The sequence below is a fragment of the Pan paniscus genome, chromosome 1 (genome assembly GCF_029289425.2).
Source record: "Pan paniscus chromosome 1, NHGRI_mPanPan1-v2.0_pri, whole genome shotgun sequence".
Lineage (NCBI taxonomy): Eukaryota > Metazoa > Chordata > Mammalia > Primates > Hominidae > Pan > Pan paniscus.
The window spans coordinates 104,225,352-104,237,850 of record NC_073249.2 but is presented as its reverse complement, the minus strand read 5'-3'; the positions used below and the strand labels follow the sequence as shown (position 1 = coordinate 104,237,850).

The window sequence follows — 12,499 nt, the reverse complement described above, 5'->3', positions numbered from 1 at the left end:
TTTGATCAAAAGAGAAAACCAAATTTTACCTTTGTGTGGTGTATTAAAATGTTAAAGCTAATTTTAGTAAAACCTTATACACAAATTTAATTATAATCAGTTTGAACATGAGGTAAGAGTTCCAAAAACCTTCCATAACCTTTTATACTTTTGTATTAAAGAGTAGATAAATGCTGTAGAAAACCCTGATATTGCAATACACGGGCCCAGATGCTGGCCTTGCATCAGTGTGTTTCTGAGTGTAATGTCTAATTTATAGAAAATCTCTGAATTTGAGAGGCCAGAGTGCGTGGATCACTTGAACTTAGGAGTTTGAGTCTAGCCTGGGCAATATGGTGAAACATTGTGTCTACGAGAAAAAAAAAAAAAAAGAAAAGAAAGAAAGGGAAAGAAAAGAAAGTCTCTCAACTAAACTTATCCCTCAAACTCCAGCCTTACAATTCTCACGTGCCCACCTCTTCTGTCTAGAGGAAGAGGGGGCATGAGGTGGAAAACGGGACATGTGGGATTGTTGGGCCTAGAGGGATTGAATGGTTTCAATTTCTGGTTCATGAAAGCAGTTCATTTTGATTTTCATCTTCCCCAGGATCTGAAGATGAGGCATTAATTGGTGTCAATATTCAAGATTTAGCAAAAGGAGGTATCTTTTTCAGATCCAGGAGTCAAAGCCCTATAAGCTAATAGCACAAGGATTAGTTGATAGGACATTCGTACTGCAGAAAGTTCTATTTCTCTCTAACATGTCACCAATAAAAACACTATGATCGGCTGTCCAGTAGTTACTGCCTGAAGCACTTCAAACCATTGTATTAAAGTGGTTAGGATACTCCTTGCAGGTAACTAGTTGCCAGCATTCTAATGAACGAACTGTGATTGAAAGCATCAAAAATGTGACAGAACCTATGCCAAACTTTTCAAAGTAAGACAATTAAATTTTCTCTCCATCATTTAACAAAATGCTAAATGCAAATATCAGTTTTGGAAATTCAGTATGAGGATAAATAATCTCCTTTTATTTAAATACTATACAACAAAACAAGAGCAAAGTGAGAGTAAACACACAGTCATTTCATTTTTTTCAGCTATTTTACTTATTTATTTTGAGACAGAATCTCCCTCTGTCACCCAGGTTGGGGTACAGTGGCAGGATCTCGGCTCACTGCAACCTCTGCCTTCAAGTCCTGGGTTCAAGGGATTCTCCTGCCTCAGCCTCCTGAGTAACTGGAATTACAGGTATACACCACCATGCCCAGCTGATTTTTGTATTTTTAGTAAAGACAGGGTTTTGCCACGTTGGCCAGGCTTCTGGCCTTGAACTCCTGGCCTTCAGTGATCTGCCCGACTCGGCCTCCCCAAGTGCTGAAATTATAGGAATGAGCCAACACACCCGGCCTTCTTTTCAGCTCTTTTAAAAGAGCATAATCACATCTTTCCAAGATTGGTTTCTTGATATGGTACTGATTACTGATTAGGCTGCTTTCACCATTAAAATCTTCAAACCAGTGCAACAATTGCACATGTTTTGTTTTCAAGTACACACATGAAAGCCCAACAGTGATACAAGGCTTGGGATCAAAAATCACTAGAAATTCTCACCTCTTGTTTTTATTACCACTTAATCCTGGTGAATGTCACTTAATTTTAATAATGGTAAACACAACTTAAGGAGTTTGAGAGGGATCCAATCAATATAATATTCTTAAGGAGAAGGCCAACTTTTCTGACCGTGGAAGCTTTGTACCCACATCACAGTTTTTCCTCATTAAAGGAAAGGGTCTGCAACCAACTCAAATGATTGACTGAAACCAACTCACTTACTGATTGGATTGAGTGTGTACCAAACCTCAGGCCATGGATGCCTGAGTCCTAGTGTTCCTGTGACATCCCCTTGGGGTAGTGGAACTCTGCCTTTCAATGATGGGAAGTCTTGGGCAAGAGCAAGTCTCCTCCCCTTGTCCAGTATAAACAGCTTTTGTGTCTAACTCTACCTCAGCAGCTGGCCTACACCTGGGGCCAAGGGTTGGAAGGGTTCCTTGTTGCAGCATCAGCAGTAGATGCCTTTTGTTTCATGTGAGAGAAGTGACCAGGTATTGGGCCTGTACTCTGGTGGTGGCCGATCATGACCTATATGCCTACACCACTGTGGCAAGCTCAAGAAATTCTCTTTCCCTGCCACACATGTCTTGTCAGCACTTAGGATGTGAGAGGAAAGACCCAGCAAATGGGCAAAAAACATGCTATGTGTCTGGGACTCTCAGAGATTCTAAGCTGTCACAATAGTTCACACTTGGCCTTTAAGAAACAATAAAAACTTCAGTGATTATCTCCAACCAACATTTATGGCTGTCATCTTTTCCTTCCATTATCTGTCAGAGATGAACTGCTTCATGTGTTTGTCCTTTTGTAGTGGGGTTTCTCATGCTTTGGACTTCAGTTGACCCAGGGGCCTTGCAACTTCAGCTCTCTGGTGAGATCGAAACACATGATTTCGCAGACCATACAGCTTTTTCTCGTCATTAGAGTGGGAACAACTGTCTCTTACAGCTTTCTACATCTTAAACAACTGTTGAATCACATGTCTGTTTAAAAAAATCCTTATATTCTCCTTTATTTCTGGATTAACTTCCCTTCAGGATACTACACAAATTCTGTTAGCTGATCACTTATTTTGAGGCTATGAGGTAGACATAGTGAGCACCTTGACGATCCCTGCCAATGAGCCAATTCATTAGGTGCTCACGGGAAACCTGGGCCCAGACCAGTACTGAAACATGCAACTGTCACCCACAGCTCTAGCTGAATTTTTGTCATGAGGCTCTTTCTCCTCAATCAGCATACTAGTCTTAGAACAAGTTTGATATTGGGACTATCTTAAAATAGTCTTCCTGAACAGCTACTAAGATTTGCTGGGACTCCAATTTCTGGTCAAATGTGAGCCAGCAGAGTAAAGACATCATTCCTGACCCAGGAGAAGGCAACAGTACATGGATACACCATATTTTTCATCAACCTCAGAACAGTTATCTCAATGATTATTGAAATTAGTGATTGAAATACTTGTTTCCCCAAGCGTGAGATGCTGAAAATTGGAAAAGTTTCCTTGGTTGTCTAAATGATTGTGTGCTCAGATTGAATTTGAGGGTACACAGGTGCAGCCTCCAGTGGAAAAGATTCTAAGAACTGGATGTGGGTAGAGGATGCAATTATGGAACTTGATATCTTTCCCACCTTCTTTTCTTTCTTCCTATTTCTACTGGTCTTATAATGCTAGGCCCAGGCATCAATATACATACAATTTAAAAAGGCAATATTAGTGCAAAAGACATAATATATATACAATGAAATTAGATGGTGCCTATTGCTAAAGTTACTTTAATTTCACATTGTGTAGCCCAATAAAGTGAATGCCGCCCACCTACCAAGGGTATTAGTCAGCTCAGGCTGCCATAGAAAGATACTAAAGGTTGGGTGGTTTAACAACAGACTTTTATTTTCTCAATGTTCTGGAGGCCAAAAGTCAAAGACCGATGAGCTCACAGAGTTGGTTTCTGGGGAGGCCTCTCTTCCTGGCTTGCAGAAGGCCGCTTTCTTGCTTTGTGCTCCCATAGCCTTTCCTCGTGCCTGTGTGGAGAAAGAGAGAGATTCTTTGATGCCCTTCCTCTTCTTATATGGACACCATTCCTACCAGATTAGGGCCCTGCTTGTATGGCCTCATTAACCTTAATTTCCTCCTTAAAGACTCTGTCTCTAAATGCAGTCAAGTTGGGGGTTAAACTTTCAACATATGAATTCAGGGGAAAATAATTCATTTTATAACACCAAGCAATAGGGACGATCCTACGATTCTTTACCTATTAAATCCTATGACATTTGCCTGGTGGTGGGGCCAGGAAGAAGTTGTTAGGAAGGCTGCTATTATTGCTAATTCTATGATTAGGAAAGCATACTTGAGCTGAAGTGCCTGCCATATGGGAAAGAGTGCAGGTCAAACAGGTACGAAATAAAAATAGGGGAAAATGGTAGCAAACAAAGCAGTGCTTTTAAGTGAGTCATGCATCTAGGAAGGATTGAAATTGTACAATTTCATGGAAATCCTATTGTCTTTATCAGGAGAATGACTTTACAAGGTTTATAAACTAGGGGGAAAGGATGGTGTGGATTAAGGACCACATCTGATTGCTCAGCATAATGTGATTTCTTGACTAAACAGCTATAGGATGTGAAGGAAAGATCAGAAGTCAAAGAAAACTTAAAGATTTTTTGACTGAGCATATGGAAGGATGCAGTTTCCATCCACAGAGGTGAGAAAATAGCAGGTGTGGCAGGTTGTAGGAGGAAAAGCAGAGATCAGTTCAGGGCCCTAAAACTTTGCTTGAAAGAGTTTTCCATTTGCCCCGTCTCCATTTCTGCATCCCCTTGAGATTTCTGTGAGGCTGAATGCAGAGGTGCTTGGCCACTTCTCCCCCTGGGCACCAGTCATTTCACCTCCTGACAGCATCTTCCATGGCCCTGGCTCTGATGACCATCTCCCAACACAATGTCATCTTGCAAAGGTGATCTGAGCAGTAGCTGGAGCAAGACCATCCACTCCTTGACTTGTGTGGCCTTGGTGGGCCCCAGGAGCACTTCACTGCTTCTCAGGGTAGTAGGTCTTAGGTATGGCATGTTTCTGAGGAAAACAGGGAGGAAACAGCCTGAGGGGTGGAAAGGGAGGGCTGTACCAGGCAGCCTAGGAAAGCTGAGCAGACCTAGGCTCTCAATGCAAAGAGCATTTACCATCTGAGAAGTTCTACTCATTTACTATTGTTAGCTTAGAATCTCATCTGTTAAAATGGTATAGAAATTTGTTTTCTTCCTGGTTATATGTACACCTACATAATAGCCTTGATTTTGCCTCTTGGCTCACAAGCCTGCAATACTTACTATCTCTGGCCCTTTATAGAAAATGTTTGCTGAACTCTACAGAAAACAATCCCCCATGCTTTATAGAAAAAGACATCCAGGAATCTCTTTTACTAATTTTCTTTTGTTGGACGTTTTTCTGGCCACCAATAAGGTAAATTCCCTTTCTTGGCTTGTAATGATTAGTCTCTGGTTGGTTGTCATTTGCAATGGCACAATACATACTGAGACCTCAAAGCAGAAAAATCATAGAAGAAAACCTAGGAAATATCATTCTCAACATCAGCCTTGGCAAAGAATTTATGGCCAAGTCCACAAAAGCAATTGTAGCAAAAACAAAAATTCACAAGTAAAACCTAATTCAGTGAAAGAGCTTCTGCACAGCAAAAGACCATCAACAGAGTCAACAGACCACCTACAGAATGGGAGAAGATATTCACAAATTGTCAATCCAACAAAGGTCTAATGTCCAAAATCTATAAGGCACTTAAAAAAATCAAAAAGAAAAAAAAAACATTAAAAAGTGGGCAAAGAGACATGAACAGACACTTCATAAAAGAAGACATATAGGCAGCCAGCAAACACAGAAATAAATGCTCATCATCACTAATAATCAGAGAAATGCAAATCAAAGCTACAATAAGATACCATCTCACACCACTCAGAATGGCCATTATTAAAAAGTCAAAAACCAACAGATGCTGATAAGCCTGTGGAGAGAAAGCTTATAAACCCTTGGAGTGAATGTAAATTAGTTCAGTCACTGTGGAAAGCAGTTTGGAGATTTCTCAAAGAACCTACAACAGAGCTGCTATTCAATTGGTAATCTCATTTCTGGGTATATACCCAAAGGAATATAAATCATTATGACAAAAAGACACATGCACTCCTATGATCACCACCAGCCTATTCACAATAGCGAAGACATGGAATCAAACTAGGTGCCTATCAATGGTGGATTAAATAAAGAAAATGTGGTATATACACAACATGGAATACTACATACCCATTAAAAAAAAAATCCCATGAGGCCGGGCACGGTGGCTCACGCCTGTAATCCCAGGACTTTGGCAGGGCAAGGCAGGTGGATCATGAGGTCAACAGATCGAGACCATCCTGGCTAACATGGTGAAACCCCGTTTCTACTAAAAATACAAAAATTAGCTGGGCGTGGTAGTGCCTGCCTATAATCACAGCTACTCAGGAGGCTGAAACAGGAGAATGCCTGGAACCCTGGAGGCAGAGGTTACAATGAGCTGAGATTGCACACTCCACTCCACCCTGGCGATAGAGCTAGACTCCATCTCAAAAAAAAAAAAAAAAAAAAAAAAGAGTCCCGTGGACAGAAGATTTTCCTGGTGGAGTGTAAAACAAACTGGGGTGATAGAAATGAGTTCTGTGGACGTGCTGCTCTCCACTTGGGGCCCATCCTTCATTTTGCCGAGACCACCAAAGACTGGGCCTTCCTGGACAGGAGGGGTTCCTCCCCACACGCCTCTCCTTGGGCCCCAGTCCCCCACCACTGCGTGTGTCCGCCCAACCCTACAGCTTCTCTCCTTTCGGGAATGTCATTTCTTGAACCGCACTCCATCGCAAGATGTGGTCCAATGGTCTATCCAAGGTCCAGGCAGAGAATCCGTGATCAGGTGACTCTTTGTATTGCAGGGATCCGACAGCAGAGACAATAAAAGTAGCACCAGTTTTAGGGCCAAATATGCAGAAACGCAGAGACCAACCAGACCCACTGGCTGCTTCATAGACTGTCTCTATAAAGTCCCTGCTTAGATAAATTCCGCTCCAGGGCCGGGTACACCCTGTAAGAGGCTGGTGGATTATGTGAGGTCAGGAGTTCAAGATCAGCCTAGCCAACATGGTGAAACCCCGTCTCTACTGAAAATAGGAAAATTAGCAGGAAATGGTGGCACAAACCTGTAATTAGAGCTACTTGGGAGGCTGAGGCAGGAGAATCGCTTGAGCCCAGAAGGTGGAAGTTGCAGTGAGCCAGGATTGCACATATTGCACTCCAGCCTGGGTGACAGACCGAGACTCTGTCTCAAACAAACAAACTAACAAAAATAAATAAATAAAAGAAAGATTAAATTCAGCTAGGGAAAGAACCCGAGGACTATACAGTAGCTTCCATTTTTTTTTTTCTTTATTAGTGTGGCTGTGACCTCTTTGAGGGTCACAATTACAGTAAGTAAATGTAAAAACCACAGGGCACAAACCCTGCATTTGCCAGAAATGGAATCCAGGTCTCCCGTGTGGGAGGTGTAATTTCTACCACTGAACTGCCAGTGCCTCCTGACCCTGAGCTCTGCAGCCTTGGAAACAGTTAAGACACAGACTTGGGGAAAGGAGTCAAGATTTTCGCTGTGTTCTCTTTGATGTGACTAACAAAAAAGACACCCAGAGCAAAGGCTCGCAGTGGTGATTTGCATCAGGCAACACCACAAAGTTATGGCTTCACATTAAAAGAGCTGACTTGAAAAAGCCTTATTCTGAGTAGGCTCTGTGCAACTTGATAACAAACCTCTGTAGGAAAACATCAGAAATTCACCCAGTTTCTTGTCTCTGGTCCTGTATCCAGTGTGAGCCTGTGGAAAGTTCTTGCCTCGCTTGTTGATGTCTTCTCTTTGCCTCCCCATTGCTTGGTGCCTCTCAAACCCTTTCCTCCCAACCTTGACAGGAACATCAGTACTTTCTCCAAAAAAGGCTGTCAGAGAACAGGGACCCTGGTTTGGAAAGCTGAACTCTTGGGACTATGCCTGGGATACTCCAGGAGACCAGGGTGATAATTGAACTTCTCTCCTCCTACACCTCTTTTGAATTCCTGGAAAAGGCCTGGGATTGGATCTTGCTTTTAACTTCTTATGCCTTACAGAGACCTAAGCAAGAGCGAAGAAATGGACATTTCACTCCCAGATTTCTTCCCTTCACCTCACCCTGTTTGGCCACCCAAGGAGGCCAGTTCAGGGAAAAACAGTTCCATTTGATTCTAGGTAGATGCTAGGATATTACTCCTCTAGCTAACAGAAAGTGTTCTTTTGTTGTTTGCTTTTGTTGGATATTCATGTTTTCACTCTCATTCTTTTGTTTATAATGAGCATGGTACAGATTTGCACTGCTCTTTTTGTTGTTGTTGTTGTTTGTTTTCTTTCCTTTTTACATTTTTTATTTCCAACTTTTATTTTAAGTTCAGGGTACATGTGCAGGATGTGCAGGTTTGTCTTACAGGTAAACGTGTGCCATGGTGGTTTGCTGCACCGATCTTCCCATCACCCAGGTACTAAGCCCAGCATCCATTAGCTACTCTTCCTGATGCTCTCCCTCCTCCCAACCCCCACCCTCCAATAGGCTCCAGTGTGTGTTGTCCTTGCTCCCCAACCCCATGTATCCATGCATTCTCATATTCAGCTCCCATTTATAAGTGAAAACACACGGTGTTTGGTTTCCTGTTTCTGCGTTAGCTTGCTAAAGATAATGTGTACTGCTTTTGACCTGGCACCGTCATTCACACCTGTAATCTCAGCAATTTGGGAGGCTGAGGCATGTGGATCATGAGGTCAAGAGTTCGAGATCAGCCTGGCCAATATGGTGAAACCCCCATCTCTACTAAAAATACAAAAATTAGCTGAGCACAGTGGCGCGTGACTGTAGTCCCAGGTACTCGAGAGGCTGAGGCAGAAGAATCACTTGAACCAAGGAGGTGGAGGTTGCAGTGAGCTGAAATCATGCCACTGCACTCCAGCCTGGTGACAGAGCTAGACTGCGTCTCAAAAAATATATATATATATATATGTATATCTCCCTCCTATACAATATATACGTATATATATATATAATATAATGTGCACTGCTTTGAATATTTAACCCTTTTCTGCCCATTAAACCATTAGAGCTGGCATTTCCTTTTCTATCCAATCTGAGAGACTTAAATCCATTATAATTCACAGCAGTTAGTGTTACATTGGAGATGACAGGCACAGTTAGTCTCATTCCCACCACCTCATTGTATGATTTCTGTGTTTTGGCTTTGTTTATAAAATCTCTTCCTGCCTTTCTTAACTAGACTGGTCTGTCTGGGTAAATTTTCTGTTTTTCTGTAGTGTTTTTGAAATTCCATGTCCCTGATTAGTTAATATGTTTTCTTAGATCTCAGGTGCACAGGGAGAAGGTAATCATGTACCTTAGCTCAGGGCACATTATGGTGGCAGCTCTGAGCAAGGCACTTACTGTCTTTCCTTCTTTTCTCTGTTTATCCCACTCCCATTTCCCTGTCCACTTCCAGAAACACGTTCTGAGGAGTTTAGTATATGCTCTTTTATCTCACACTTTCTCTGCATATTTCAATAAGGGGATGTCTTTGGAAGACATACATTGTTCTTTGAGGATGGAGGATATTAAAACAACTTTAAAGTTTGAATTGGTTTCCAAAAACCCATTCCATCCTCTTTACTCCATTCTGTGTACTATCTTCTCAACTTTTCTATTCAAATAGAAAAGTTTGTGTATAAATGTGGGGAGGAAGAAAAGAGTCAAGCCAATGTAAAATGGGCAAAATACTTGAACGGTGTTTGTTTACCAAAGAGAATTTCTTAATGGCCAAATTGCCTAAGAAAGGATTCTTGGCATTATTACTCATTCAGGAAACACAAATTTAAAATGCCATGATACTCCATAACACACCCATCAGAATGGGTAACATTTAAGAGACAGGGAAAGCCACTGGCTTATAAAAATGCAGAGCAACTGTAACTCTTGTTGCTGGCAAGAGAATGCAACAGTATGGCTGGGAGTGGTGGATCATGCCTGTAATCCCAGCACTTTGGGAGGCCAAGCTGGGTGGATCACTTGAGGTCAGGAGTTTGAGACCAGCCTGGCCAATATGGCGCAAACCCACCTCTACTAAAAATACAAAAATTAGGTGGGTGTGCTGACAGGCACCTGTAATCCCAGTTACTTGGGAGGTTGAGGTTGAAATAGGAGAATTGCTTGAACCCAGGAGGCAGAGGTTGTAGTGAGCAGAGATCGTGCAATTGCACTCCAGCCCGGGTGACAAAGTGAGACTGTCTCAAAAATACAATACAATACAGTACAATACAATACAATACAATACAATGCAATGCAATGCAATGCAATGCAATGCAATGCAATACAATACAATACAATAATGCCACTATTCTAAAATACTGTCTGATAGTTTCTAATACAGTTAAAAACACACCTACTTCATGACCCAGCCATTCCATTGCTGGGTTCATGCTCAACAGAAATGAAGGCACGGGCCCATAAAAAGGCCCATAGTAGAATATTTGTAAACACCTTATTCACAATAGCCCAAACTAGAAATATCCCAATTGTCCACCAACTGTAGTATATTCACATGTTGGAATAACACTCATTAATAACACCAAAGAGCCAAGATACATGTCATAAAATTGAAGCATCTCATAAACATTGTTGCGTTTAAAAAAAAAAAAACAGTCAAAATCAGTATAGTCCTTTACGTGATTTCTACAAGAAGCAAAAGTATACCACAGAGATAGAAATCAAATAGTGATTGCCTAAGTGGGGATGGGGTGAGGATTGACCAAAAAGGGGCTCTCAAGTCTTCTCGGTCTGTTGAAAATGTCCCATAACTTGACCTAGGTGATGGTTTCTTTTGTCAAAGTGCACTGGGCCACGCACTTAAGATTGGTGCACTTTGGTCTCTGTTGATTATAATTCAGTCATTTACTGATAGCAAAAATAAATAAATAAATAAATAAAAACAAAATTAAAAATTGGGGTTGGAGAATGTCATTGACTTTAGATTTTATTGTATTCTATAGGTTTTACTTAAAATACCCAGTTGGAGTGTGAACTCTCATCTTCTCTTGTTCATTTCTGATTTGGCCTGAAAAGGCCCCACGGATTCTTGAAATATCTGAGCCAGAAAAACGGGTACAGCCACATCATGTCAACAGTAAAAGATTCCAATAAGGCTGACTGAGAGGGAGCACCTCATCTTTTGGGTGTTGTACTTGCTCAGAGAGGAGGCAAAAGTCTTTCAAGATAACCGGACCCCTAGGCGTGCAGGGTAGAGGTTCCTTCTATTCTCACCACTACAGAGAGTTCCTAAGTCACAGGAAAGTTGTGACCTCTCTAGCCTCAGGTCAGCGACGTAGCCTAGGCTGAGATTGGAGGCGAAAGGGAAAGAAGAGCCTAGGCTAGAATGGACGTTGCCATGACTGGGATTCCAGCCACGGCTGCTGCGGCCACAGCGTAGAGTACTAACCGAGATACGATCACCGCAAGCCACAGGAGCTGAAGCGCGCCGGGCTCCTTCTTTGAACTTAATGCAGGGCTGCTTCCGTTTTGTAGACCTAAGGGTCCACGTAGATTTCGTTCGTTCTTGGTGTTGCTCCGTTTTTCCTCCCTTTCTTCCCCATTCTGCTACAATAAAAACAAAACAAAACAAAAAAATTTCTACAGTGTAGAGAGCATTTCTGTAAGTGTAGAGAACAGGATGTAACATTTTTACATTACAGCATTTATTTAATGCTTCTAATTTGAGTACATTCTGCAAATTTATCTTCTGTGGGAGCGATACCAAATCATATTCCAATTTGTTTCCCAATTCTATCAATGTCCCTTTTGTCATTTACTTGCCGGCACAACAAACTTTCTACACGTCGATGTATGATACTCCACTGAGGGTAGACGCATCCTCCTGGCTTAACTGAGGGGGTGCACAACCGAAGGACATGGTGGACATCACACACAGATATTCTGTGGCATGGGATGAGCTGCTAAACTTCTAGGATGTTTTAAAGTCCTCCAACATCTGTAATTGTTTTCTGTGGTGACCAAGTCACGTGGGTCTGGAGAAGATGGGCCACAGTGACCTCTTTGTCAGCTTTCTCTCAAGTCGCTTACATAAGGACAGCAAAATCACAAAGGTTCCAGATGATTTTTTTCTTCTCCCCTTTCCTCTTTTCTTCATAAATCTTGATTTTGCTTTTATTTGACCAAACCAATCTAATGCCCGTTCTCCCTCCTATACAATGGTAAATCAACCTGCAAATAGCTATCTCTTTATTATTCTTTGATAGATTTCTGCTGTGGCTATGTCCATAAAAATTAGCCCATTTGCGACACATCATTGGAGCCAACAGAACCCTGCACCCAACAGGCACCTTGTGCAGACCTGGACCCTTAGAGGTATTGCTTCATGTTCCTTCATTCTTCTATTGAAAATCATCAGTAGAAACTGAGTTCTTTGGCTTTTACCCACTACTCTGGCTATAGTACATTTTCTCTCTCATCTCTCTCATTTTTGTATCATGATTTTCTGCCATCAGTGGCTCCAGTGTGGGTTTCTGGTTTTGATGTTATCAAGGGAACTTCTGGGATCATTTTATGACCATGTAACAGTTGGTATTAAATTATTCTCTTGATGAAGATTTGTGTTGTTCCCAGTTTTTCCTTAGTATAAAAATAAGTTTAACAAGAACATTTTTGGTAGAAGCCTTGTTGGATGTATTGTTTATTTAACGGGGGTAATCAATAAAGGTAAGTGTGCTTCCTTCTCAGGTAGGCTTAACTCGATGAG

At 41.7% G+C, this 12,499-nt stretch overlaps 1 long non-coding RNA gene across 1 annotated transcript; it reads right to left on the bottom strand.

Annotated features, from left to right (window-relative positions):
* Nucleotides 1-3,419: 3,419 nt before the first annotated feature.
* On the bottom strand, nucleotides 3,420-12,200 carry LOC130540955 (uncharacterized). Its single transcript, XR_008954995.2, has 3 exons — nucleotides 11,183-12,200; nucleotides 4,486-6,968; nucleotides 3,420-3,621 (listed from the first exon to the last, which is right to left on the bottom strand). It is a non-coding gene; the product is annotated as an uncharacterized LOC130540955 (long non-coding RNA).
* Between the last annotated feature and the right edge of the window lie 299 nt (nucleotides 12,201-12,499).